Source organism: Bos mutus, chromosome 19 (genome assembly GCF_027580195.1).
Source record: "Bos mutus isolate GX-2022 chromosome 19, NWIPB_WYAK_1.1, whole genome shotgun sequence".
In the NCBI taxonomy this organism is placed as follows: Eukaryota; Metazoa; Chordata; class Mammalia; order Artiodactyla; family Bovidae; genus Bos; species Bos mutus.
Genome location: NC_091635.1, coordinates 32280444 through 32307339, shown reverse-complemented (window position 1 = coordinate 32307339; position 26896 = coordinate 32280444). Strand labels below are relative to the sequence as shown.

General features: G+C 48.4%; 1 protein-coding gene across 14 annotated transcripts in view; it reads right to left on the bottom strand.

Moving 5' to 3' along the window:
- MAPT (microtubule associated protein tau) overlaps positions 1-26896 on the bottom strand; it is a 123182-nt gene that overhangs the window by 57561 nt on the left and 38725 nt on the right. The window contains exon 2 of one of the 14 annotated variants that reach the window (XM_070389997.1): positions 10009-10111. The exons of the other annotated variants lie outside the window; for them this stretch is intronic. The gene's annotated coding sequence lies outside the window, so the exon portion shown is untranslated. The remainder of the gene's footprint in view (positions 1-10008; positions 10112-26896) is intronic. 14 annotated transcript variants of the gene reach the window in all.

The following is a 26896-nucleotide window of genomic DNA, read 5'->3' as shown; positions in this document are numbered from 1 at the left end:
AATCATGGGTTTTGGGGACTTCCCCGGTAGTCTAGTGGTTAAAAACTTCGCCTTCCAGTGCAGAGCATGTGTGTTCGATCCCTGGTCAGGGAAATAAGGTCCTACATGTCTCGAAGCCCAAAAACCAAAACACATAAAACAAGAAGGAATATTGTAATAAATTCAATAAAGACTTAAAAAATGGTCCACATCAATATGTATACTTAAAGCTGATTCATGTTGTATAGCAGAAACCAATACAATATTATAAAACAATTACATTCCAATTACAAATAAATTTTTTAAAATGGTCCACATTGAAAAAAAAAAGACAAACTTAAAAAACATCATGGATTTTGGAGAAAGCCGCTCTTCCCACAAAGCCTGGGAAGTATGAGGAGCTAGGGACCCACACACGCAGTAGCTCACCACTCTCTGCACATCACTAAGTCCCAAAGCCCATACTCTAGTTATGCCTGAAAAGATGGGCTCACTGATGAACGCTGTCTTCTGATTATTCAGTGCTGCCGCCCCAGCCCTCCTGCTGAGCTTCCCCACCGCCCAAGTACTCATGTCCCCATCTGTCAGCTCATTCCTCTGCACAAAGTGAGGATGGCAAAATGCACCAGGTGGCAGCCAGAATCAACACAGGTCTGATCATAAGCATGAACTCCAAGTAGACCCCAGTGACCTCAAAGGTATCGAGATGGTACTTAACAGGCAAACTCGGCATCAGTGAAAGTCGAAGCAGTGTTTGTGCAGAGTGAACCACTTTCCCTTTGGGCTTCCACTCTATATTCCAAGGTGATTCCCACCCCCCTGGCTTATGTCCAGCTCAGAGGGGCTGCCCTGGTCCCTTTCCTGCCCATCTGCACAACGGATGGGATGACACATGTGATGTGGTGGCTGCTTTTCACTCGGATGAGTCTGGAGGTGGGCAAAGTGGCCAGTGTGGACTTTGTTCACGGGCATGAGCAGGGAAGCATCAAAGAGGCTCTCTAAGGTCACTTGGGCAGTGGTTGGCAGGGCCAACTGGACAGGTAAGAAAGGACTGTTGGCAGGGAGGTGACCTCACTGGTCCAAGCAAACAGCAAAGAGGCTGGAACCGAAGTGTAGACAGAGGGCATGGAAAGGAAGGGATAGATCCAAGAAGTGTATTTTAGACAACATTAGACTGGGTTTCAAAATTGGGTTGGGGTCAGAGAGAGAGATCAGAGTCCAGAATTACACTAGAGATGGGGGCTTGGATGGCTGGGAAAGAAGGAAGGGGTAACACAGTCAGAGGGAACAACATCAGGGGCTAAAACAGCTGGTCAACAAGAGTGGGTTCTGTCTGTAAAATATCACTGCTCAAAAGAATCCCCTGCACCTCATTTTACTAACTGGTGATTGATTTGATTTAATAAGTTCTAGAAAATAGATTCTGCTCTCCCTATTTATTTCCATTAAAATTTTTTAAGTATTCAAGTTTTATTTCTGTTTATTTATTTTAAAATATCTTTTGGCCTCGCTGCATAGGATGCAAGATCTTAGTTCCCTGACCAGGGATTGAACCCCTGCCCCTTGCAATGGAAGTGCAGAGTCCTAACCATTGGGCCACCATGGAAGTCCCTATAATTTGAAATTGTTATGGGATTTGAAGGGTGGTGCTAGGGATAAAGAATCTGCCTGCTAATGCAGGAGACACAAGAGACGCAGGTTTGACCCCTGGGTCAGGAAGATGCCTTAGAGTAGGAAATGGCACCCCACTCGTGGCTCAGATGGTAAAGCGTCTGTCTACAATGCGGGAGACCCAGGTTCGATCCCTGGGTCAGGAAGATCCGCTGGAGAAGGAAATGGCAATCCACTCCAGTACTATTGCCTGGAAAATCCTATGGACAGAGGAGCCTGGTAGGCTACAGTCCATGGGGTCGCAAAGAGTAGGACACGACTGAGTGACTTCAATCAAATCAATCAATCTAGTATCCTTTACATGGAAAATTCCATGGACAGAGGAGCCTGGTGGATTGGACATGACTGAGAACTTTCACTATGGATTTGAAACAAATGGATCTACAATAGAACAGTATTCCACTTTAGTTTGAGGTTAAGAGTCATCAATTTGTTTCTGCAAAGGACCAGATAGTAAATATTTTAAGTTTGTGGGCCGTGCCTTCTGTTACAACTACCCACCTCTGCTGCAGGGAAGTAGACATTGGTAATAGATGTATAAATGAATGAGCATGGCTGTGTCTCAAAGTTTATTTCCGGACACTGAAATTTGAGTTGCATAAAATATCATGTGTCACAAAATATTTTCCTTGAAAATGTAAACGCCATCCTTAGCTAACATCAGACCTGGCCTGCGGACCATAGTTTATGGACTCCTGCTTCTGGCTTTTCCAGTACTTATTCTCCTCTCTCTCAATATATATATCTGTAGTGAAGTTTTTTTAACATTGTACATTTTGGTCTCCTCCTATTTTCTGTGTGAATTTTTGCAGTGATGTTGTTTTTGGTTTGTTTGTTTTTATAAATAGTATTGTTTCTTAGATTAATTTTTTATTTTTGGCTGCACGGGGTCTTTGTTGATAGGAGTGGGCTTTTTCTAGTTGCGGCAAGTGCGGGCTATTCTCTAGTTGAAGCTCAAGGGCTCTCACTGCAGTGGCTTCTTCTGTTGTGAAGCACAGGCTCTGGGGCATGGGGGTTCAGTGGGGCAGCACACGGGCTCAGTAGTTGCAGCTCATGGGCAACAGAGTGTGGACTCAGTAGTTGTGGCACATGGGCTTAGTTGCCCTGTGGCATGCGGGATCTTCCCAGACCACGGATCTTCCAACTGGTGTCCCTTGCATTGGTAGGCAGATTCTTAATCACCAGACCGCCAGGGAAGCCCCCTGACATTGAGTTTTCTTCAGCTGCTTCCAGAGGTTTCAGGGCAGGAGCAGGAGAACTAAGGATCATTCTGGGGCTTGAGGCAGTGCCGCTCTGTTCTGGGGACTGGGGGCAGCATCTGTGGTATAAGCCCGTGTTATGAGTCAGGCTGCCTCAGCTCCATGGAGCAGATGACAAGGCAGTGAGTGGGTCTCACTACTCTGGTTCCAATGATCCCCCACTTCCCTACCACCAGCACCACCCAGCAAGGCTGGAGAAAGTCAGAGACACTAAAAAGAAGCTGAAGGAATTACAAGGAGAAATTAAATCATCCTTAAAAACACTGGCTACTATTATATGCAAAATAAACCATGAATCTCAAGTGCCAATATTTTCCTTTGGGATAAAAAGTGGAATGCATGGGAAGACCTCTCTAAACAGGGAGGCACCCCACCCCTGCCCCTCCTGCCAACTCCAGGACAGCAAATGGCCTTAGGTTCATGGACCTCCTGATTCAGTGAGGCCACCAGAGCTCTCTCACCAACTCATCTGGGCTGGGCCACTTGCTCCTTGCGAATGCTTTGGTACCAACAGGTCATATTAAGAAAGACAAGTCCAGGGCACTTCCCTGGTGGTCCGGGATAAAGAATCTGCCTTCCAATGCAGGGGACGTGGGTTTGATTGGTTTAGTCCCTGGGTTGGGAAGATCCCCTTGAGAAGGGAATGGCAGCCCACTCCAGTATTCTTTTTTATTTATTTATTTGGCTGTACCTGGTCTTAGTTGCAGCATATGGGATCTAGTTCCCTGACCAGGGATTGAACCCAGGTATCCTGCATTGCGAGCTTGGAGTCTTAGCCACTGGACCACCAGGGGAGTCCTTGCTCCCGTATTCTCGTCTGGAGAATTCCCTGGACCAGAGGAGCCTGTAGTGGGCTACAGTCCATGGGGTCCCAGAGAGTCAGACACTGCTGAGCAACTAACGCTTTCCACTTGCACTAGAAACTGAGATCCCACATGCCTCAGGGCAACAAAGCCCACGCGCCACAGCTAGAGAAGCCCGCGTGCCGCAGCGAACACCCAGCACAATGGAAAATAAAGACGAGTCAGAGTTCTAGAGCATCTGTGAGAGGCTACTCGACATAAGCAGAAAATAGAACCCAGAGGAGGATGTTCTCTGAAAGTAAAATGAAGTAGCTCTTCTGAGTCTCCAGACAGACGCTGAGTATGAGAAGGCAAGCCTCATCAGGTGGGACCTGTCTGGGTCACTTGTGAACAGATGAGGAATCTGGGAGGGAACCCACCCAAGGTCACACAGCCGGGAAGAGGCGATGCCAGGGTTCAAAGCCTGTGTCCTGACGGAGCACTCAGCAACCCCACTGCCGGCTCTTCCAGCCAGGACCATCAGGCCTCGTTTCCCATCGTAGCCGCACAGGTCTGGGGTGTGGAAGCAGCACCTGTTCAGGGCTCACACCCCGAAGCTGTGACCTAGTCACTCCTCCCAGCCCCCTGCATGTCACCCAGTGACCCCGAGCTCCTTTCCTGCTCTGACATTTTATTCTAAGTGGATAGATTAGGTCTGTGTCCTCTGTCTCGGGAGCCCTGGGAGGGTTGGTCACAGGACAGCAGGGGTCTCTAGCCCAGGCCTGGCTGAGGGGCGGGGGGCCCTGTCATCCCAGCGGAGGGTCTGTACACCCAGCCCTGCCTCCCTCCTTTCCCACCGTCACTGATGCCTGGCGTCTTCCTCTGTGAGATCCAAGGGCAGAATGACTTCTCTGGGAGAACTGGGCAAAGAACACATAAACCAGCTGACAAATGGTACAGCTGCAGGTCAAAGACAGCAGACTGGAAAGACAAAAATAAGCATAACCCTAGGTGGGTACACAACCCAGAAGAGCTGTGGTCACCGCCCCCTCACAGATCCCTATAATCTGAGAGGCGCGCAGACAGGAAAGGAAACACGCCAAGAGCTGCTGTCCTAAGGCCGCGCTCTGCTTTCTTATTCTTCTAAATCAACCAATCTCTTTCTCAATCTCTCTGATCTCCTCCGTTCTGTTTTCCCAGGCAGTGATCCAGAGGTGCTGGGGTGGAAGGTAAGGAAGAAATTTTAGAGTGGCGGCACCAAAGTTGAGCTAAACCAGGAAATGAAAATAGGCCCCTTTTTTAGGGCCCCTTGGAAAAGCACAGCCACCTGACAAGAGAGAGCAAGACCCAGACGGTCCTGGAGTCTCTCCATGTCATTTTGTAGCTGGTAAATTGAGTCCCGTGATGGGGAAGGGGCTTGTTGAGCTGTTCATGGTGTCTGGTCCTACAGGATCACCCCCCTCACCAGACCCAATGGGGGCTTGGGGGGCAGTTGGAGAGGTCCGGAAAAGGCAGAAGAGTGTCTGCAGGGCTGAGGGGGGAGACAGAGGAACAAAGGGGACAGAGCAGGTGATGAGAGGCTAAAGGCGAAGACAGGAGAGGGGAAGGGGCCGAAGGCAAAGGGATGTAGGAACCCCCTGAATCAAATATGACTGCTGCAGGCCAGTCTTTTTTTAAAAAAAACAATTCTCAACTTTTCAGTTCAGTTCAGTTCAGTCGCTCAGTCATGTCTGACTCTTTGCGACCCCATGAACCGCAGCACGCCAGGCCTCCCTGTCCATCACCAACTCCCAGAGTTTACCCAAACCCATGTCCATCGAGTTGGTGATGCCATCCAACCATCTCATCCTCTGTCGTCTCCTTCTCCTCCTGCCCTCAATCTTTTCCAGCATCAGGGTCTTTTCAAATGAGTCAGCTCTCCGCATCAGGTGGCCAAAGTATTGGAGTTTCAGCTTCAACATAGTCCTTCCAATGAACACTCAGGACTGATCTCCTTTAGGATGGACTGGTTGGATCTCCTTGCAGTCCAAGGGACTCTCAAGAGTCTTCTCCAACACCACAGTTCAAAAGCATCAATTTTTTGGCACTCAGCTTTCTTTATAGTCCAACTCTCACATCCATACATGACCACTGGAAAAACCATAGTCTTGACTAGACGGACCTTTGTTGGCAAAGTAATGTCTCTGCTTTTTAATATGCTGTCTAGGTTGGTCATAACTTTCCTTCCAAGGAGTAAGCATCTTTTAATTTCATGGCTGCAGTCACCATCTGCAGTGATTTTGGAGCCCAGAAAAATGAAGTCAGCCACTGTTTCCACTGTTTCCCCATCTATTTGCCATGAAGTAATGGGACTGGATGCCATGATCTTAGTTTTCTGAATGTTGAGCTTTAAGTCAACTTTTTCACTCTCCTCTTTCACTTTCCTCAAGAGACTCTTTAGCTCTTCTTCACTTTCTGCCATAAGGGTGGTGTCATCTGCATCAGATCAGATCAGATCAATCGCTCAGTCGTGTCCGACTCTTTGCAACCCCATGAATTGCAGCACGCCAGGCCTCCCTGTCCATCACCAACTCCCGGAGTTTACTGAGACTCATGTCCATCGAGTCAATGATGCCATCCAGCCATCTCATCCTCTGTCGTCCCCTTCTCCTCTTGCCCCCAATCCCTCCCAGCATCAGAGTCTTTTCCAATGAGTCAACTCTTCGCATGAGGTGGCCAAAGTACTGGAGTTTCAGCTTTAGCATCATTCCTTCCAAAGAAATCCCAGGGCTGATCTTCAGAATGGACTGGTCATCTGCATATCTGATGTTATTGATATTTCTCCCGGCAATCTTGACTCCAGCTTGTGCTTCTTCCAGCCCAGCATTTCTCATGATGTACTCTGCATATAAGTTAAATAAGCAGGGTGACTTTTAGGTTGAGCTTTTTTTTAAATCACCTATCTGTTGAGCTCTTCCTGTGAATGAGGCACAGTGCTTGCTTTTTAAAAATAATTAATTATTTTGGCTGTGCTGGGTCTTCATTGCTGTGTGGACTTCTCTCTAGAGGCGGTGAGCAGGAGTTACTCTCTACTTGCGGTGCACAGGCTTCTCACTGTGGGTGCTTCTGTTGGGGAGGACAGGCTCTAGGGCAGGCAGGCTTCAGCAGTTGTGGGTCACGGGCTCTAGAGCACAGGCTCAATAATTATGGCACATGGGCTTAGTTGCTCTTTGGAACAATCCAATTCGTGTCTCCTGCATCGGCAGGTGAATTCTTTACTACTGAGCCACCAGGAAAACTCCAACTGAGTCTTTGTTTTCTGATTGAAGTAAAATCCACACAACACACAAGTCATTTTTACTTTTTTTTTCTTTGTGGCCGCACTTTACAGCATGTGGATCTTAGTTCCCTGACCAGGGATTGAACCTGCACCCTGCTCCAGTAGAAGCTTGGAGTCTTAACCACTGGACCATCATGGAAGTCTGCACAAGTCATCATTTTAAAGTGAACAACCATCACCTCTATCTCATTCTGAAACACTTTCATCACCCCAGAAAGAAACCCTGTGTCCATTAAGCACTTCCTCATCCTCTTCCTCCCCCTATGCCCGCCAACCACTAATCTACTTTGTCTCTGTGGATTTATCAGTTTTGGAGATTACACATAAATGGAATCATCTAATATTTGGGCTTTTGTGTCTTGCTTCCTTCGCTTAGTGTAATGTCTTCAGGATTCACTCACGTTGTAGCATGAGTCAGGACTTCATTCCTCGAATGATATTTCATTGTATGAATGCACCACATTTTGCTTATCCATGTGTCCAATGATGATCACCCACAGTCTTTTAAGTTTGGAAACAAGATAATATAGAGCTTTTTTTAGTGTGACATTTGTCTGATAATGGTAAAACCGGGGTGGAGGAGAGGAAAGGTGAAGACAGGAAGGGGTGGGATGGTGGAAGAGGGGATGACAAGGACCCTCAAATAAATTTCAACTTCTTCCTCATTTTGCCAAGGCTTCCCCTGGCCCCTCAACTCTCAAGGGCACAGGGATGTGCAGGTGAGACCTCGGGTCCCTTTTGCTCCCGAGGAACAGAGCTTTCCCAGGCTGCAAGATGGATAAATTTTCCACTTGGTAGAGTTCATGTGCTCTGCGTGCTGAGCTCTGCTTAGCTGCAGAGGCAGCTTTGTTTTTGATCATTCCAGGCCACCCTCTGAGGCATCCAGAAGCAGATGAGGGAACCCCAGGCACCCAGCCCAGCTCAGAGGTGAGCCCAGCTCAGATGCTTCCCCTGAAGCATCACCAGGGGACCCTGCTCACTATTTGAAGTACACCTGGCATTTTCCTGGACACTTTCCCATGACAGAACATTTAGGCTCACCACAAACCTGTGAGATGGGCAGGATGTAAACCCCAGCCAGGTAAAGGGCCCCAAGAGCCTAAGTGACTTGCCTGAGAACACCAGGGAAGCCTGGGACTTGACTTCCCTCTGGAATATAGATTTCTGGCAGTTCAGATGCCTCTCTCTGTTTTCGGTCCCAGGCCTTTGCTCCTACCCAGGTCTCCCAGGGGTCTGCGGGTTTCAGCTGACCTGGGGGCGTATCTCCCTGAAGGAGATGAAGACCAAATAGCCTTCCTATGCCTACTGCCATTCTTCCCATTCCTTCTAATCGTCTTACCCACAGCAATGCATTCTGATTCTAGAAAGCTCCTCAAGTGAGCCAGGGCAACAGGGGACACCGTTGCTGGCTTTGGAATATGAACACATCTGTTTATTCGAGTCTGCGACTATAAGCCAGTCGCAGAGGCTTCAGAGGAAGGGAGGAAACAGGGGAGAGAGAGAAATGGAATCTCAGTAATACAACAGTCCCACAAGAGGAATTGTTCTCCCCACTTTCTGATGAGGAAACAGGCTCAGAGAGGTTCAGGAACCTGCGGAGGGTCACACAGCTAATGAGAGGCAGAGTAGGATAGGATTTGAACTCTGATCTTCTGATGCTAAACCCATCTTTTAGATACTGTATCATATTATTGCCTTCCCAACAAAGAGTTTAAAAACAGCCCTTTTCTCCTCTGCTTACTCATGGAAATGATCTTGTCCCGGCTGGATGAAATTAAGACTCAAGGAGGGAAGAAAAAAGCCTGTGTCAGGGGCTGATGTCAGCTGGCTCACTGGGCTCCATGCAGGGTGCACTGTCCTTGAAGTCCACACCCAGGAGGAGCTTCTTTTCGTGCCTGAGAGCCCCCCTCCCTGGAGGTGCCAGGTGGGCTGTGTCTGGCGTGGCTGCAGCCCTCACTAGGGGGCAGCACGTGTCAGGGCCGCGGTGCCCGCTTGCTGCAGCCCAGCGGGCCGCCCAGCTTCTCCGGGAGGCAGCACCGCAGGCTCCCGGCCGCCGCCGGCGTGACTCAGCGGAATCACTGCCACCAGGTCCGGTAGCGCCATCCAAAAAAAGGACGATCGCCCTTAGACCCCTGAGATAAAAAACTCAACTGGAATTCCAGAGTAGTGATATTGGACAACTTTGGGACTATACAGGAATCGCTGAATTATGCACTTCAAAGGGTGGATTTTATGGCATGTGACATATCTCAGTAAAGCTGTTATAAAAAACAAACACCCTGAATGGAGCTCTCCGATAGTGGAAGATCAAGTAGGGAGAAATCTAAAAATAACCTTAAAATGAACTTGTTTCTCCAAGGTTATTTTTAGCCTCTGTGTCCCCTCTTTCCTTTGCTCTGGTCCCTTTTCTGCCCCTTCATGAATCTGCTGCGTGTTCTGGTGGAAAACAGGATTCCTCATAACGACAGGAGCCCTGTTTCAAGCATTTTCAAGTATTGGCTCATTTAGTTCACACAGCTGCCTCTATTATTACGTCTACTTCTACAGGTGGGGTAAACCGAGGCACAGAGAGGTTGAGTAACTGGGCCGAGGTTACACAGCAGACGTGTAATGGGGTCACGGCTCTGGTGCCAAGCAGCCTGGCCCCAGAAGACCTTGTGAAGCCAACTGACAACAGTGATTCAATCAGGCAGTGACAGAGATAACCCATTTTAGCAACATCAGGATCTGCTCAACTGAGCAAAAGCTTTTCTTTTGAAAACTTTCTCTTTTATTTACATTCTATTTTTTAAAAAATATTTATTTGGCTATGCTGCATCTTGGTAGCAGCACATGGGATCTTTAGTTGCAGCAAATGGGATCTAGTTCCCTGACCAGGGATTGAACCCAAGCCCTCTGCATTGGGAGTGCAGAGTCTTAGCCACTGGACTACCCAGTAACCCACTACACTTTATTCTTTAATGCTTATGGTCCAATTGTTTTACTTTAAGATATTTACATTTAAGATGAGTGAAGGGCAGGCATAGTAGTCCCCTTGGGAGAGGTGAAGTCTGGGCTCCAGGTCAGCAGGAAATCCCTCTGCTTAGGAAGTGGGAAGCCAACTGCATGAAAGAAAGAGAAGAGTCTCTGGGGTTCAAGTAAACACTGGGCTGGCTCGTGGCAGCTCTGATGCTTCAGATGCTCTTCCCTGACAGCTGGTCCCAACTGGGAGCGGCGTCTCTGGGTTGCTCCCCTCCTCTCACGCCCCCGGCAGACAGGTGGCATCCAGCGCCCCCGCAGCACAGGGAAGTTCTCAGAAGACTTGCCGGAGGGAACACAGCCTGGCAAACCTCAAAGGAACTCTAAAGTGTGAGCTGTGCTCACATCCCTTCACAGGGTACCAGAGAATCTTCTAGAACCAAATCTGACCAATACCACCGACAATGATAATTCCTGGATTTCAAGCAGAATCGCCAAATTAAGTGGAGAGAAGATGAAGGAGAGGCAAGACTTAGGCTTCCAGAGAGAGGAAAGACTTAGCTTGGTGAGAAGAAACTGGAATAATTCCGGGCCTCAATCCAAAGAGAACAATCAACGATTGTACGAAAGCATGAATGAAGCTGCTTTCTGGGGGGTGGTGCTGCCGTGCACACACGATGTGTCATGGCTGATGTCAGCTGGCTCATGTCCACCACTCAGAAAATCCACAGATTGTGTTGGAGAGGACAATTCTGGTCTTAAGCTCAAGGTTTCTGTTTTCTTTTTTTCAACTCCTTTGTAACTGCTGGTGTAGCTAAACAGTGCTGTAGCGTCTATTAGGGTGATACCGCATGCTTGGGTGGCCTTTGTTTTCAGAACTGCAGTAGTTTTCCCTCCAAGCCCCTTTCTGATAAATTACTGATCAGTTAGCCTTCAGTGAGGACACCGCTGCCACATGTGGAGGTGGCCTCTGCACCTGTCCCATTCAGGGGCTGCCAGTGGCCCTGGTCACCACTTTCATTCCGAGATGAATCCCCTGAACTCAGAGCACCAAATGGATAAAAAGGAATCTCTTCTGATGTCAAAGCCAAGAAAATCAGAGCAAAAAAATTACTTCCCTCCCTCCTTGGGCAAGCCACCCTTAATTGAGAGAGAGAGAGGAGAGAATTTGTTTTATAAAAGTGATTCATGCCATGCTGTGCTCAAGCCCTTCAGTCATGTCTGACTCTTTGAGACCCCATGGACTGTAGCCCACCAGGCTCCTTTGTCCATGAGATTCTCCAGGCAAGAATACTGGAGTGGGTTGCCATGCTCTCCTCCAGGGGATCTTCCCAACCCAGGGATCGAACCCATGGCTCCTATGTCTCCTGCACTGCAGGCAGATTCTTTACCACTGAGCCACCAGGAAACCCCAGAGTGATTCATAGTCATTATTAAAAAGTCAAATACAAAAACGTGAAAAAAGGAAAGCAAAATAACCACTGTTAACATTCTAGGGAGCTTCCTTGCAAACACCTCTCCTATATAAACATAGAATTTTCCCTAAATGAGACCATATTATACCAGTAGTTCTGTAGCCTACTTTATTTGCTTAATAAATATGCTGATATTAATAAGCTTTATCTTAATTTCTGATTGATCTCCAATGAATACAATTTCTAGCTTTGCTGTTGTTATCTCTGCCTTCCAGCTCTGACAGGCAGCAAGTGGTTCATGACCCAACAGAAGATTACACTTAAAAAGTGCTGGGGTGGGGGGGCCTTTGAAATCCCCCCACCTTTTTTTAGCCATCCATAATCTTCCCATTTATTAAAGGGATACTGTTAACACATATTATATCCCATTAGTGCTCACAACACTAATGAAGGGAGAGTATATTATTATCTTATTTTCCCCATTTTATATACTGATGCTCAGTAGCCCAGGCTGAGGGAGGGCACGTCATGGCTTTGAATCTGCAGTCTCAGCCTCCAGTCTGACACAGGGTGGGTCTTTGGACACCTTTACCCATAAATCACGAAGCCCCACTCCAAAGCTGTGAAGAAAGAGGAGCCATTCTAACCACACCTCTGTCACATACATGGGTCATCTTAGCCCCATTTTGAAGCCAGGGAAACTGAGGCACAGAGAGGCCCAAGTGGACTTACAGGTCATGCTAGAGTTGGGGACAGAGTCTGGCGTGCAGTGATTTGCTGGGAAGCTCAGCTTAGGGATGGGAAGTCGCTGGGAAAGAACGCTGGGTGGAGAGATGTCCCAGACGTGAGGACACGGCTGTATCCGATGATGAATGGACCCCTGAGGTCAGGATCTTGCCTCAGCGGCACATCAGGAGCTAGGAGGCCTCTCAGAGGCACCTCGGGCCATTTGCCAAAGAGCATTATGGGTTCTCAGAAGCACCTGCCCCTCATCAGCCATTCTTGGGACTGATGAATAGCACTTAGGCTGCCTCCTCTCAAGGCCCTTTGAGAGCACTGCATGGCCTCCCCCTCACAGCAGGGGCTGGGGAGGCACCCTCCATCTGGCACCCAAGGTGAGCTTGGAGGGTCCCTGGCTTCGCTTCCCCTTGGCCCTGGGGCTCTCCCATGAAACGGGTCTCACGATCCTGCAGCGACCCCTTTAGAGGCCGCTCAGCCCTAACTCCCCTCAAGGAATGCACCGAGTCCAGCTCGTCAGCTGCATGAATCGCTGGACTCCTTGAGCCCTTGCTTTGGGCTCTAACCAAGGTGTGGGCGTGCATGTGCATGCTCAATTGCTAAGTCGTGTCCAACTCTGCGACCCTGTGGACTGTAGCCTGTCACGCTTCTCTGTCCATGGGATTTCCAGGCAAGAATACTGGAGTGAGTTGCCATTTCCTCCTCCAGGGGATCTTCTCGACCTAGGGATCGAACACGAGTCTCCTGACTTGGCAGGCAGAGTCTTTACCACTGAGCCACCTGGGAAGTCCCAAGATGTAGGCACTGGCTCCATATCTTCCCTTGAGGAATTGGACCCTTGCTCCCAGTTCAGATGGATGTGGGTAGAAAGGACACGTGGTGTGGAGTCCAAAGCACTGGGTTCAAGGCATAATAGGGACCACTCTCTGGCTGGTCGATGCTGGGCCAGTCACTTGACCTCTCTGAACCACAGATTCTTCATTTGTAACCTGGGCATGAGGACACCTGTGTCACAGGATGGCTGTGAGGGTCACGGGAAAAATGCATGTGAGAGCATCTGAACCGTGATGCACCTACACTGATGTTCGGTACCATTTTCATGACATGTGGGTTTTGAGCAAGGGGAAGATATGTGAGGTTGGGGAAGTGAAGGCCCAACCTGAAGGGATAAAAACTGGGGTCAATACAAGAGCCTTTGTGCTTCTGCCCTGAAGGAGGAAGAGGAACAGCATGAAGGTGTGAGAGGCAGCTCTGGGTTAGCCCCGGGAGAGGAGGAGACTGAGGGTCTCAGAGGGTCTCAGAGGTAATGGAATGAAGGTGTTAGGGAAGAACTGGGGAGTCTCCGCTCCCTGCCCCTCCCAGCGCTGGCGCCTGGAGCACGAGAAGACATGGGAGATGGTGGGGAGGTGGTGCCAAGGAGATGATGCGGGAGGTGATGCTGGGGAGGTGATGCAGGGAGAGACGAACCATCCGCACCAGGCTCGGCAGCGAGGGAGGCGGGGCTTTGACAGGCCATCTGGAATGACTAGAAACTGGCTCTTTTTGCCAAAACATTTCATTAGGTGGAACAACAGGGAAGAAATGGAGGGGTAAGGAAGTGAGGATGGGAAGGCGATCATTCTGAGGATGTTTTCATTTCTATTTTTTGAGTCTGAGGACACACCCTGAAGAACTCGGGGCACAGAGGGATGGCGGAGACTGTCTCTAATCAGCACTGTCCCTCAGTAATGAGCAACCTGAACTCAGCACGGCTTGAAAGACAGAAAATAAACGGTGTCCTCTGAACACATGTAAGATATGCCACCAAGTCAAGAACACTGTCCCTGAAATCACTCCTTGACAGAGGTGCCCACATGGCATCAGGGCCGGACTTAATGACAAGGCAGTGTCGGGGCAGGGAGTGCACACACACTGGGGCCAGGCTGTCTGGGTTCCCAGCTGGGTGACCTTGGGTAAGTCACTCAACCTCTCAGAGCCTCCTCTGCCTCATCTATAAAATGTGGGGATTAACCGAGCTGATTTATATCAAGTGCTTAGAACCATCACCAGCTAACAGTAAACGTGATCGAAGTGCCAGCCGTGGTTATTATCATGACAACCTTATCGCCTATTATCTGAGCCCAACCTTTCTGTGTCCTGTTTGCATTTTCAGACTAAACAGCATCTCAGGGCTCAGAGCCCCACCCCACTTTGGATCCAACAGCACATGGTGCCCCCTTGGCCGTCCCAAGGCAGCCTCTGGCCAGGCGGGGCAGATGGTGTGCCCAGTGAGATCATTCCCGGATCCCGTGATGCCTGGACACCGGGCCAAAACCGTGTCCCAGGGCACCCTGTGTGAAGCTGACCCCTGTGTGAGGAGGACGGACAGGGGAGAAACAGACACACTGGCATAGAGAGCACTCCCTCCTTATCACCAAGCAGAAAGAGCCGTTGTGGAAATGCGCACGCACAGAATGTTTATAAATAAGAAAATAGCGCAGATAGGCATATGTGCAAACCAGAAATCATAAAGGAGTATATGCTCTGGGAAGGGAGGTGGAATCAGGGAGGCTTTCTCTTGTTGTATACAGTTTGGTTTTATTATACTGTTTTCTAGACATGTATTGTTTTAAATCTGATTGAAAGCAATAAATACATTCTCCTTTTGGCAAAACAAAGCACCCTGTGACAAAGTCAAGGGATTGTCCCACAGTGTGCTGCTCCTTTAAAAAATATATTTATTATTTTTAAAAACATATTTATTTATGAGGCTGTGCCAGGTCTTAGTTGCCTAACCAGGGATTGAACAGGCCCCCTGCATTGGGAGTGAGGAATCTTAGCCACTGGACCACCAGAGAAGTCCCTGTGCTCCTCCTTTTATTCACAAATCACAAATGCCTGTAGCCACCGGCATGGCTGATGGCTCAAGGTGAATAAGAGGCTTAACACTGATTCTAGGCATCAGTGTGATGCGATTAATCACATCTGTGATCAGTCACAAAGTCAGAGGCCGCCTAGGGGGACACTGTGTGGGGTGTTCTTACCTGGGGCCAGAGAACCGCCTCCAGAGGGGCCTGATGAGGGGTGAGGGCACTGGGGAAGGCCTAGAGAGCCAGTGGGGGCCCCTGGATGGGAAGCTTCACACACTGGAAGGAAAGTCATGACACGAAGAGACAGGCTTCGCTAGCAGCTGACATGCAGTCTCTCAGGTACACATTTCATGCAGAGAGCCAGGGACACCTGGACACAGCACTCTGACGTCACAAACCCTTGCCTATCACAAGCATAATTCTCTGAGATCTAGTGACACGTCTGAACATGCTGGGGAGCTGTAGCTGTTGATGTATTAACATCTGCTGCTGTTTAGTCACTAAGTTGGGTCTGACTCTTTCGACCCCATGGACTGTAGCCCGCCAGGCTCCTCTGACCATGATTCCCCAGGCAAGAATACTGGAGTGGGTTGCCATTTCCTTCTCCAGGGGATTTTCCCGACCCAGGGATTGAACCTGTGTCTCCTGCATTGGCAGGTAGATTCTTTACTGCTGAGGCACCCGGGGAAGCCTGTATTTTTGTCTACCTTGTTCCAAAAGGAGATCTAGAGAAGCAGGGAGGTGAGGAGTCCCACCAAAGCTGAACTTACAGCCTTTACGAGCCCTAGAAAACAACTTTCAAATGCAATGTGTGAGTAAGTGTCCATGGCTACCTAAGAATACAAAAATAAAGGCTCTTTAGATAAAGGGGGAAACCAGGCAATTTTGCCACATCTATTAAGGTTGGGAAAGTAGTTCCAATATTTGTCAATAAAGCTTCTCATTGAAATTAAAATAAGAAAATGAAAATATTATCCAGCATGGGACCCTGGGGCATGCTCTCTTATTTGGATAAAATAACTGTGCTTGACAAAGTGGAGTACAGTGGAAAACAGAAAGTTGTATGGAGTGAAGAAATGACCTTGAAAGAAAGAATTTCAACACAGCTTTGGAACCAGAGCCAATCCAGGCGTACACATATCTGGATCAATTAAAATGGACATATGAGAAATTCAGATTGGGGAGAAACAGGCAAGGAGACCAAGGTCACATATTTAAGCTCTGGCCCCCCAAGTATGTATTTCAGAAAAAGCACAGGCAGCCTTGGTTGGTTGCAAAACACCCATTATTCAACAGAAAGGCCAGGACATAGTTTCTGTTCAGAAATAGAATTACAGTCAGGGAGGGAAGACAGACAGAACAAGCATATGAGAGAGAAAAGACTGGTGAGAAAGAAGAACTAGGAACTTGGAAACAAAAGCCTTCTTGGAAAAGGAGAAAACACTACACCTGGGGGTGGAAGCCCAGGGTGCCCCTGCAGGCCCGCCAGGCATGAAGCAGAGAACAGAGCTGACTCAGAGCTGCCACCCCGCCCCCTTCTGAGTTGCTCCATCAAAATCAAAATCGTACAGGAATACTAAAACCCACTGCGTTGTAACTTTAAATGGGTGGTTTTTATGGTATGTAAAATATCATCTCAATAAAGATGTTTTTAAAATATTACAGAAGAGGTTCAAAGTCAAATTAATGTTCTTTTGCTAAATATAAGAATACATTTGCCCTCTAACCTTCCCATAAGGAGGTAGAGCCCTCTACCCGATTGGGTAACAAGTGGTTCTCTCTGAGGAGCAGTCAAGATGAAGCAGCGTGTGCACACAAATCTTCTCTGCAGAGCCATCCAGCTTTGGCCCAAATCTAACCCCCTGGGGGGAGCCTGGGATAAACCATGAAGGTGGCTTTGCAGTGTTTGTATGGTCTGAGAAGCTTTACCTTCTGGTGGGCAACAACCTCCCTTCCACCCTCATTCAATGGTCATGAAAGTGTAAGTTGCTCAGTTGTGTCTGACTCTTTGCAACCCCATGGACTATACAGTCCATGGAATTCTCCAGGCCAGAGTACACGGAGTGGGTAGCCTTTCTCTGGGCTTCCCTTGTGGCTCAGCTGGTAAAGAATCCGCCTGCAATGTGGGAGACCTGGGTTCGATCTCTGGGTTGGGAAGATCCCCTGGAGAAGGGAAAGACTACCCACTCCAGTATTCTGGCCTGGAGAATTCCATGGGCAAAGAGTTGGACATGACTGAGTGACTTTCAGTGGTCCTAGTCTCCATACAGGAGAAGGAAATGGCAACCCACTCCAGTGTTCTTGCCTGGAGAATCCCAGGGAAGGGGGAGCCTGGTGGGCCGCCGTCTATGGGGTCGCTCAGAGTCGGACACAACTGAAGCGACTTAGCAGCAGCAGCAGTCTCCATAGAATGAGGGGTTATGGGTGCAGAGGGGCACCAGGGAAAGCACTTGTCCAAAGGGCCCCTTCCCAGGTGGGCGGGCAGGCTGTCGGGGTGGGAGGTCAACACATCTTCACAGGGGAGCTGGAGAGTCCTCCCGTTAAAACCCAGAGCTGTAAACGCACAGCAGAAAGAGGAAAAATGAGCTTCCCTGGCAGTCCAGTGGTTAAGACTTTGCCTTCTAATGCAGGGGGTGAGGATTCAATCCCTGGTCAAGGAGCTAAGACCCCAGAGGCCTCACAGCCAAAAAACCAAAACATAAAACAGAAGCAGTATTGGAACAAATTCAATAAAGACTTCTAAAATGGTCCATATTAAAAAAAATTCTTAAAAAGAAGTGGAAAAATGAATAAATGAATTGCTTGCCTGGGGAAGCTGTTGTGCTACAGAGATGGAGAGTGGGTGTCTGAGGGACCCCTCCAGGTGAATGAGCCCAGGCAGCATTCACCATCCCATCTCTGCAAAGCTCAGAGTGAGCAGAGGATGAGAGAGGCAGGGTGCTCTCTCTCTTGCATGCGTGTGCGTGTGCACACACACACACACACACACACACACACACACCCTAGGCATCTTGGGGAAACAGAAACACCACAACTCCCTCACTTGCAAAGAATTCACCACACACATCTCCCTGACCTCACCCCTGAAATTAGGCTGGAAACATGCATTCTCAAGACGTGGGTAGGAGTCTATTACCTACCTGGCCTCCTTCCACTCAACATTTGGGCTGGCCTTTCCTGTTGCACCTGTCACATCATACTCTAACTGTATCCATTTAATCTCCCCATTAGAATGAAAGCTCCTGGAGGGTGGAGACTCCTGTGCTTATTTTTTTACAACTACTGTAAATAATTCAGTGGGCTTGCCCAGTGTCTCAGTGGTAAACAATCCGCCTGCCAATGCAGGAGACTCGGGTTCAGTCCCTGGGTTGGGAAGATGCCCTGGAGGAGGAAATAGCATCCCCCTCCAGTATTCTTGCCTGGGAAATCCCATAGTCAGAGGAGCCTGGTGGGCTACAGTCCATGGGGTGGCAAAGAATCAGACACAACTGAGCGACTGAGCACAAACAACTCAGTACATAGTGCAGAGCTCAGAATGGAGTCTGGGCTCAGTCTATCTCCCCCGATGGATGGATTGAAAGCCCTCCATGTGCAGCCCTAAGTGCTGCATGTTCTCACCCTCAGGCCTTTGCTCCAGCTGCTCTCCCTGTCAGCAAAGTCCTCTCTTCTGCGACTCTTCCGCTTTGTCTGGCTAACTCCTAGTCAAGCTTCAGGCTCCATCAAAGCAGTCATTGCTTCTAGAAGCCCTTCCTGACTCCTTCACGTGCACCTCTCACAAACATTCACCCGGTGCTGTAATCCTCTGGGATGTTGATGCTCTTAGGATGGAAAGGCCATAGCCACCCCCTCCACCATCATGTCTTCAGCACCTGGCCTCATACCTGGCAGGAGGAAGGCCCCAGTAATGCTGCTGAACCAAGGAGTATGGGGGCAGGGAGAGGGTCCTGGTGGGATGGAGAAGGAGACAACATTAATAGATGACACTTCCCCAGCTCACAGTCAGTTGCAAATCTGAGAGTTGACCTGCTTTCTTGCGTAGGCCACCCCAGCTCCCTGGGTAACTATCTCTCACACTTCACTGGAGAGCATATTCCTCTGTGATGGAGGAAGAGACTCAAATTCTCTCCCCTCTTTGTAAACCTCAAGGGACCAAACTAAATGAGATACAACTGCCATGTCAGCAGGGTGTTAGTTAACCAGGAGTGACCTTGGGTTTTTCATCTTCGTCATCAAGGTCTCTCCTACTCTGGTTCCTTCTCTCCTGCCTCCAAAACAGATTTGTTCTTCAGGCATCTGGGGGTCCCTGCTTCACTGGGTTAGAATCGCAGAATCCTGGATTCTAAGCTTGGAATGGACCTTAAAGAAAGAGCCCCACAGGGACTTCCCTGGTGGTTCAGTGGCTAAAAATCTGCTTGCCAAAGCAGGGGATGCAGGTTCGATTCCTGGTCCGGGAAGATCCCACATGACACAGAGCAACTAAGCCCATGGGCCACAACTACTGAACCCTTGAGCTCTAGAGCCTGTGTTCTGCAACAGGAGAAGCCACTGCAATGAGAAGCCAGCATACTGCAACTGAAGAGTAGCCCCTGCTTGCTGCAGCTAGAGAAAGCCCGTGAGCAACAGCAAAGGCCCAGAGCAGCCAAGAAAGAAAGAGCCCCAACTAGCACAGAGAGGTGAAGTAACTTGCTTTAAGTCTCATAGTTAGTCAGGGGTGAAGCCAGGATTCAAACCTGTCAGTAGCACATTTCACTGAAGACACCCCAGGTAAGGCAGAAACATTGTTTTCCAAGCATCAGAGCCATGCATTTGACAATACAAGTCAAGTGCAGTTCTGGTGACTTAGAAAATACCACAGTGTTTTTGCCATTAAATTAGGAACTTGTTGTCTAGAGGCCATCTTTATCCCTTTTCATAGGTTTTTCTACTCTTTGTTCTCTGAGAGTCCCTCCAATTCTAGGACATCTGATCTGTGCTTCCTGTCCTGTGTGCTCAGTCGCTCGGTCATGTCCAACTCTTTGAGACCCCAGGGAGTGTATCCCACCAGGCTCCTCTGTCCATGGGATTCTCTAGGTAAGAATATTGGAGTGGGTTGCCATTTCCTCTTCCAGGGGATCTTCCCGACCTAGGGCTTGAACAGGCATCTCCTGTGTTGGCAGGTGGATTCTTTTACCACTGAGCCACCTTTTGGGGAGGAGGAAAATAATCTGATTCCTCCAAGTTACACACAGGATGAACAAATATACAAGAAAATGAGTTCACTGAGATCAGAGTAAAGATCAGTAAACACCTCTTTCCACTGAAGAAAAAAAAAAGGGCACCAGAGTCTGAAACATACTCAGAGGAACCCTCGTCAATGCAGGCTGTGCACGAAATCCAGGGCTCTCTTCAGCTGTGGCCCCAGGGACATTTTGGGAGTGGGTATCCCTGCCCTGTGACAGGGTCCAAGGATGCTCAGGATGAAGCTGCATCATACGATTCTGTTACCAACACTTCAATTCCTCAGCTCAAGAGAAAAAGCAAAAGTAATTAGAAACCTCCTTGTAAAAGACCATTTGCAAGTAAACAGCCCTGTGCTTTCCTTTTCATCCTGTGGCTTATTGTTCAGACAGTATTTTCCAGCAAGCCATGAAATGTTGATTGATAAGCAATATCCCAGGGACAAAGAATGTCTAAGCACCTTATACTAGTGATTTAAAGGTTAGTGCAAAAGGGCTGCAAAGGATACGATTTTATTTAGGAAAATCTAGTTTTAAAAAAGTACAATGAAACTAACGATATTACAGATATGATTCAGATTACTTGCATCTTAATTTAAATATTTATCCCATCTCTTCCAGATCTTGTTGAAAAAGATTAGTTAGTAATCTTCTATTAAGTAAAAATATGTGTTTGCATTTAGTTAACATGTTAGAATGAAGGCATCTTAAAGATGTGCACCTCCACGTCCTAATCCCCTTGTTACTTTATGCAGGATTAGGGTTGCAGATGGAATTAAGGTTGCTAATCAGTTGACTTTAAGATTATTCTGGATTATCCAGGTGTAATCACAAGGGCCCGTGTGAAAGATGGAGGTAGGGGAGTAGTGTCAGAGTGATGGGACTTGAGACTCAACCAGTCAAGCTGACTTTGAAGATGGAAGGGACCATGAGCTAAGGAAGTTGGAAAAGGCAAGAAATTCTGCCCTAGACCCTCCAGAAAGAAATGCAGCCTGCCATCACCTTGATTTTAGCCCTGTAACACTCCTGTCGGACCTCTGACACCTCCACAACTGTCAGATAAAATAACTCTCAGATAAAATAACTTAGTTTAAGCCACTAAGTCTGTGGTAGTTTGTTACCAAAGCAAACAGAAAACTACCAGTTAATTTCTGTAAGTCTGTTCATTAATGTGGACCAGCACGTTCATAACAACTTGCTTCTGGGAAAACGGAGGAAAGAAATGGACACGGATGGTGCACCCGCCATGTGGCAGGCATCACGCCAGGCCCTGTGGCGTGGACCTCCGCACGGTCTCCCCCACCCTCGGGCAGGCCCGCACTGACAGCTCCAGCGTGCAGCCAATGGCTCTGAACCTCCAGGAGGTTGAGGTGCTGTCTAAGGGTTCAGCTGGTAAAGTGGTGGAGCCAGGCTGTGAATCAAGTTTGCTTGCCTCCAGAACACTTTCTATTTTTCTTTTGCCCATGCTGTGTGGCATCCAGGATCTTAGCTCCCAGACCAGGGACTGAACTCGAGCCCCACTGAAGTGGAAGCATGGAATCGTAACCACTGGACCATCAGGAATGTCCCAAAGAGTGCTTTCTATTTCATGGAAATAGAAATAGACTCAAGTTAAAGGGTACAGAAGCCCACAGGGCCTGCTCTGTCCGACTGTGCACATGGATGCCCCAGTGTGGTGGCCACATCCTCTCCATGTGCCCTGCGGGGCCCCTCCTCCCTTTTCTCTCCCCTGTCAGCACCCACCACCTTCCCAGAGGGAATGGGGTTGGAGACCAGGGCAGAGGTGGAGGGGGCTTCTCCCCACAGCTCTGGTCCTTCCAGGGCCCCACCCTCTGCACTGTCCATTGGAGTAGCACAGAGACAGACATAGTAAAATGGACCGTGGTCTGTGCTGCAACTGCAGGAGCAGAGTCTGACCCATAAACCACACTGATGACGGCCCATGGAGGCGCTCTCATACCACACACATATTTACAGACTAGGAGTGGGCGTGCGCGGAACAGGGAAGGCTTCTTTGCCACTCTGAATGGTGGACTGGATGGAAGAACGCTGGTCTCTCAAGTGGGGAGAGATGGAACCGAACCATCTCTCTGGGCATCTCACACCCACTAGACAACCCCAAACACGCATGCGCCATGTAACCAGGTAGCTCTCGCTACCTCCTGAGCGTTCAGGTAACACATCTGAGATTTGCTCTGGGCACAAATGTGGGTAGTTAATGATGCGAGGAGGGGAGAGCCTGTTCCAATCAAAGGACAGAATTCAGTTAATTAAGAGCAACGTCTTGTGCTTTAAAAGGCACACATTCAGACCCATCCATTAGTCTCTTCGGTTTAAGATGACTTTTAAATCAAAGCTGTCAAGCTGAGGCTGTAAGAAGCATCTATTATTAACAGACAGAGAGAAAAGTGGACTAAGTGACAGGCTCACCAGTCGTCACATGCTTGGTGGCGGATTTGGGAGCCAATTCAGACATGTCAGCTGTGTCATAAATAAAGTTTATAGCAGCTTTCAGTGTATAAAATGCATTACCGATGCTGAGCTCAGGGGCTGTGTCTATCAGCATCGTGCCCATGCATGTGTACATATGCCCTGCAGTCCCAAAGGCAAACCTCTGGGCAGGAGGGTGAGTCAGGCAGGGAGAGGATGCTCTAAACAGGACAGAGCCATCCCACTGAGGCAGCCATGGGTGAGCAGTTAGGGGAAACTCAGGGACCAGGGTAGTGAGCAGATTATGAGAAAGGCAGGTACCAGCCCCCACCAGGGGGCAGAGGTGGCCCCTGCCCTTGGATATACTCAGTCTGGCCAGAGAGATACATAGGCAAATACTGAGTGACACGGGGTAATGCAGAGCAACGCTATGGTCAACTCCAATTTTGGAATGCTGCCTCCCATGGGTGGGGGCTCCAGGATGGAAGACTTCTTGAGGTCTAGTTTGGGAGGGGAGACAAAGAGGTAAATACTGATCAAGGCCATGGGTCAGAAGAGAGAAGGCAAATTGCCTTGTGCCCCAAGAGTCTGTGATTCTATAAGCTGAGTATGGAATACGTGCCAGAGACAAACCTGTAGCCCCCAAAAAGAGTTGGGGGTCGAGAAGGCTCAAGGAGGCTCTGGAAAGAATGTGACCTTGAGGGACTTCTCTGGCGGTCCAGTGGTTAAGACTTTGCCTTCCAATGCAGGGGCTGAGGGTTCGATCCCTGGCAGGGAGTTAAGATCCCACATGCCTCGGGGCCAAAAAACTAAAACACAAAACAGAAGCAATCTTGTAACAGATTCAATAAAGACTTTAAAAATGGTCCACATCAAAAAACGCCTTTTAAAAAAGGTGAGCTTGAGCTAAGAGTTGAAGGGAAGGCAGGCTTAGAGGGACAAACTCCTTCCTTGGGGCTGGTGAGGGATAGAGACAGGGTTATTATCAGGCAAAGTGGGGGTCATCACCAGGCAAAGGGACATCATTGATCAAAGGGGTGATGCTTCAGAGACAAGACATTTTGGGGGAGTTTAGCTCTGAGAATTGAGGCCAGAAGCCAAGTAGGAGCCAACATCAGGGGAACAGCTCCCAACAGGCTTCTCTGTGGCAGCCTTGCTAGTTGGAATTTAACAAAGAACAAAAAGCATGCATCCTGCACATTTGGCTCTGGGGAAAGTGTTGGAGCTGTTAATTCCTGCAGAGTCCAAATTCCTGCCCCGCGTCTAAGTTCCAAGGGGGTGGTAAGTAGACTGCCCTGGCTGTGTGCCCACGTCTGACCCCCTTCCAGGGTGATCCCTGGATCAGAAGCAGCAGCAGGTTACATAACCAAGCCATGAGGAGCCCTTGGCCAGAACCTCCTCATTAGAAAAGGCTGCAGCAGCAAAAAGGTTTGTGAGGAAAATGAGGGGGTTGGGGCAAGAAGGAGAGGGAACAGTTGGGGTCGGGGGGTGAGAGAGGAGACAGCATCATGGCGCCTAGGAGGGGGGTGCCCAGAGTCACCCCAGGGAATGGAATGCCTTTTTGAAGAGACAGTTCTCAGCACATCATTTGTTGTTAAGGTCAGCAGACCCTAGGTAATTCTTTGATGGTCCAGTGGTTAGGACTCCGTGCTCTCACTGCCGAGGGGAGGACCCAGTTTCCATCCTTGGTCAGGGAATTAAAATAGTGTAAGTTGCAGGGCATGGACAAAAATAAAGGAAACAAATAAATAAGCAGGTTGGCAAACCCTACAACAATTAGTTTTCAAATTCTGGTAAAGGGCTCCTGGGCACAGTGACCTTCCCTAGAGAGGTCAGCCCTGGGAGGCTGCCACTGCATGCAGTTATCTCCTCAATCTTGCTTACGTCTTTCCAACAAGAAAAGCAGAAAAACATGCATAATTATCTAAATAGAAGTGTGCTCTTTGTTTTTCCCAATTATTATTATTTTTTTCTTTTTTGTGTGTGCTCAGTCGTGCCTGACTCTTTGCAACCCCATGGACTGTAGCCCACCAGGCTCCTCTGTTCATGGGGTTCTCCAGGCAAGAATACTGGAGTGGGTTGCCATGCCCTCCTCCAGGGCATTTTCCTGACCCAGGGATTGAACCTGCGTCTCTTGCATCTCCTGCATTGGCAGACGGATTCTTTACCACTGAGCCACCCGGGAAGCCCTGCTTTTCCCAATTATTAACCCATGATTGTTAAAATATCTGGAAGGATCAGCAGTCCTTCTAAGAGCCTCTGAGGCTGACTGTTCTCACCCTCGGGCTCAGGGTCCATCTTCTGTCTGGTAAAGAGATGATTCCACTTTGCAGAGGAGGCAAAAGAGAAGCTGAGCAAGTTGCCCAAAGTCGCCTGGCTGCTCAGTAGCCAAGTAAGGCAAGACATTAGCTTCTGCCTGTGGCATTGTTTTAATTTAGTAGAGAGCTCTGTTGGCTGTACCACAGGCTCAGAAAGCAGCTGTCCATTTTCCAGAGGTTTCCAGATTGACTTTACATCGATGGAGACGTGCTCCAGCCATGCTTGCTCTGTGCTGCCTGCAATCTCTAGCCAGCGGCTGTCAGCAAGCAAAAGGCTAGGAGGCACCTATAGGACTCACATTCTCAACCATATGTCTGGTATCATCTGGGCAATTGTCCAAGAAAAGCGTTGTGTTTTTAAAAGTTAAAGTAAAACCCAAAACATAAACTACTCTGCAGAAAAGAGTACATGCATCATTAGATCCAACACACCCCACTGAAATATCCTAATGAGCACCAAGGCTCATAAATTAAAGAAACAAATGAATAATGCAAAGTATAAACAACAAATAAAACCTTTCTCTGAATTCAGAATAAATCTACTGCAAGTGGCTGGAGATGATAATATTATTCCTAAGAAAAACCTGCTAGGATTTAGTTCAAGCTCATTTTGTAGCTCAATTGCTCATGTCAACCTTCTCAAACCTAACATTTTATTGCTTGTCTATTTTTTTTAAAGGAAATCCACAGGGACTGGGCTTCCCCGGTGGCTCAGTGGTATAGAATCTGCCTACAATGCAAGAGACACAGGACACACGGGTTCGATCCTGGGTTGGAAAGATCTTCCGAAGGAGGGCATGGCAACCCACTCCCGTATTCCTGCCTGGAGAATCCCATGGACAAGGTTACAGTCCATGGGGTCGCAAAGAGTCAGATACGACTGAAGCGACTGAACACACACGCACACACGCACACACATAGGGACTTCCCTAGTGGTCCGGTGGCAGACTCCTAGCTCCCAATGCAGGGGGCCCGGGGTTCGATCCGTAGTCAGGGAGCTAGATCCACAGGCCACAACTAACAGTTCGCATGCCACAAGTAAAGATCCCACATACCGTGACTAAGACCTGGTGCAGCCAAAGAAATAAATAAATGCTTTTTAAAAAAAAAAAAAAAAAAAAACCGTCAAACCACATACACACACAAAAGGAAATACACATAACAGTGAAAAGTTCCATCAGAAACACGTTAGGATGCAGAGACTCTCAGGAGCGAGAGGAGAGCTGGTCCTGTCCAGAGAGAAGCTCTAGGGACCTGGGATCTAGCAAGCGGACTAACCTTTTCTGAACACACAAGCATTGCCTCAGTTTCCTCAGTCCTCGGAGGATTGCCAGAGATGTTCTATCATCTCCCTTCAGCTCCACCAGGAGGACCAGGGCCTGGATATGATCCTGGGACCATGCCTAGGGTGGAGGGAGGGCTGCACAGGACAAGCTAGAAAAGGGTGGACTGACTGCAGAGAATTCAAAAACAATAATAAAACTGATGAGAAGTCAGCCTGCTTCCTATGAGCATCATGTGTTGGAAATCCTCAACAACCTCAGTGATAACATTCTCCTCCCTGAAAAATGTCTTTATGGTCTAGGCTACGAACAACCGGTGCCAATGATCTTGAGTGTCAATAATACATATGTATGTTCAAATTCGCACATGTAAAAACCAGTTCTTCCTTGTCTTCTCCGTGGAAGTCATTTGGAGAATTCCAAGTTACTCAGTCGGCCTCAACATATTCTGAGTCGGCTCCATATGGCTGTTGGGAAGAAATCCTTAACAGTTCAGCATTTCGAGCCTGTTTCAGGAGACTTTTGCGTTTCCAACCTTAAATACGTCTGCATTTAAGCAGTAGGTTGTGAATTTGAATAGTGGTAGCACCATGATCATAAGGAAGCTGAATTATTTCAATCCTGTCATTCCATATGGCCACCTGGAGATTTTGTGTTTAAAACTGAAAACAGTGAGGGT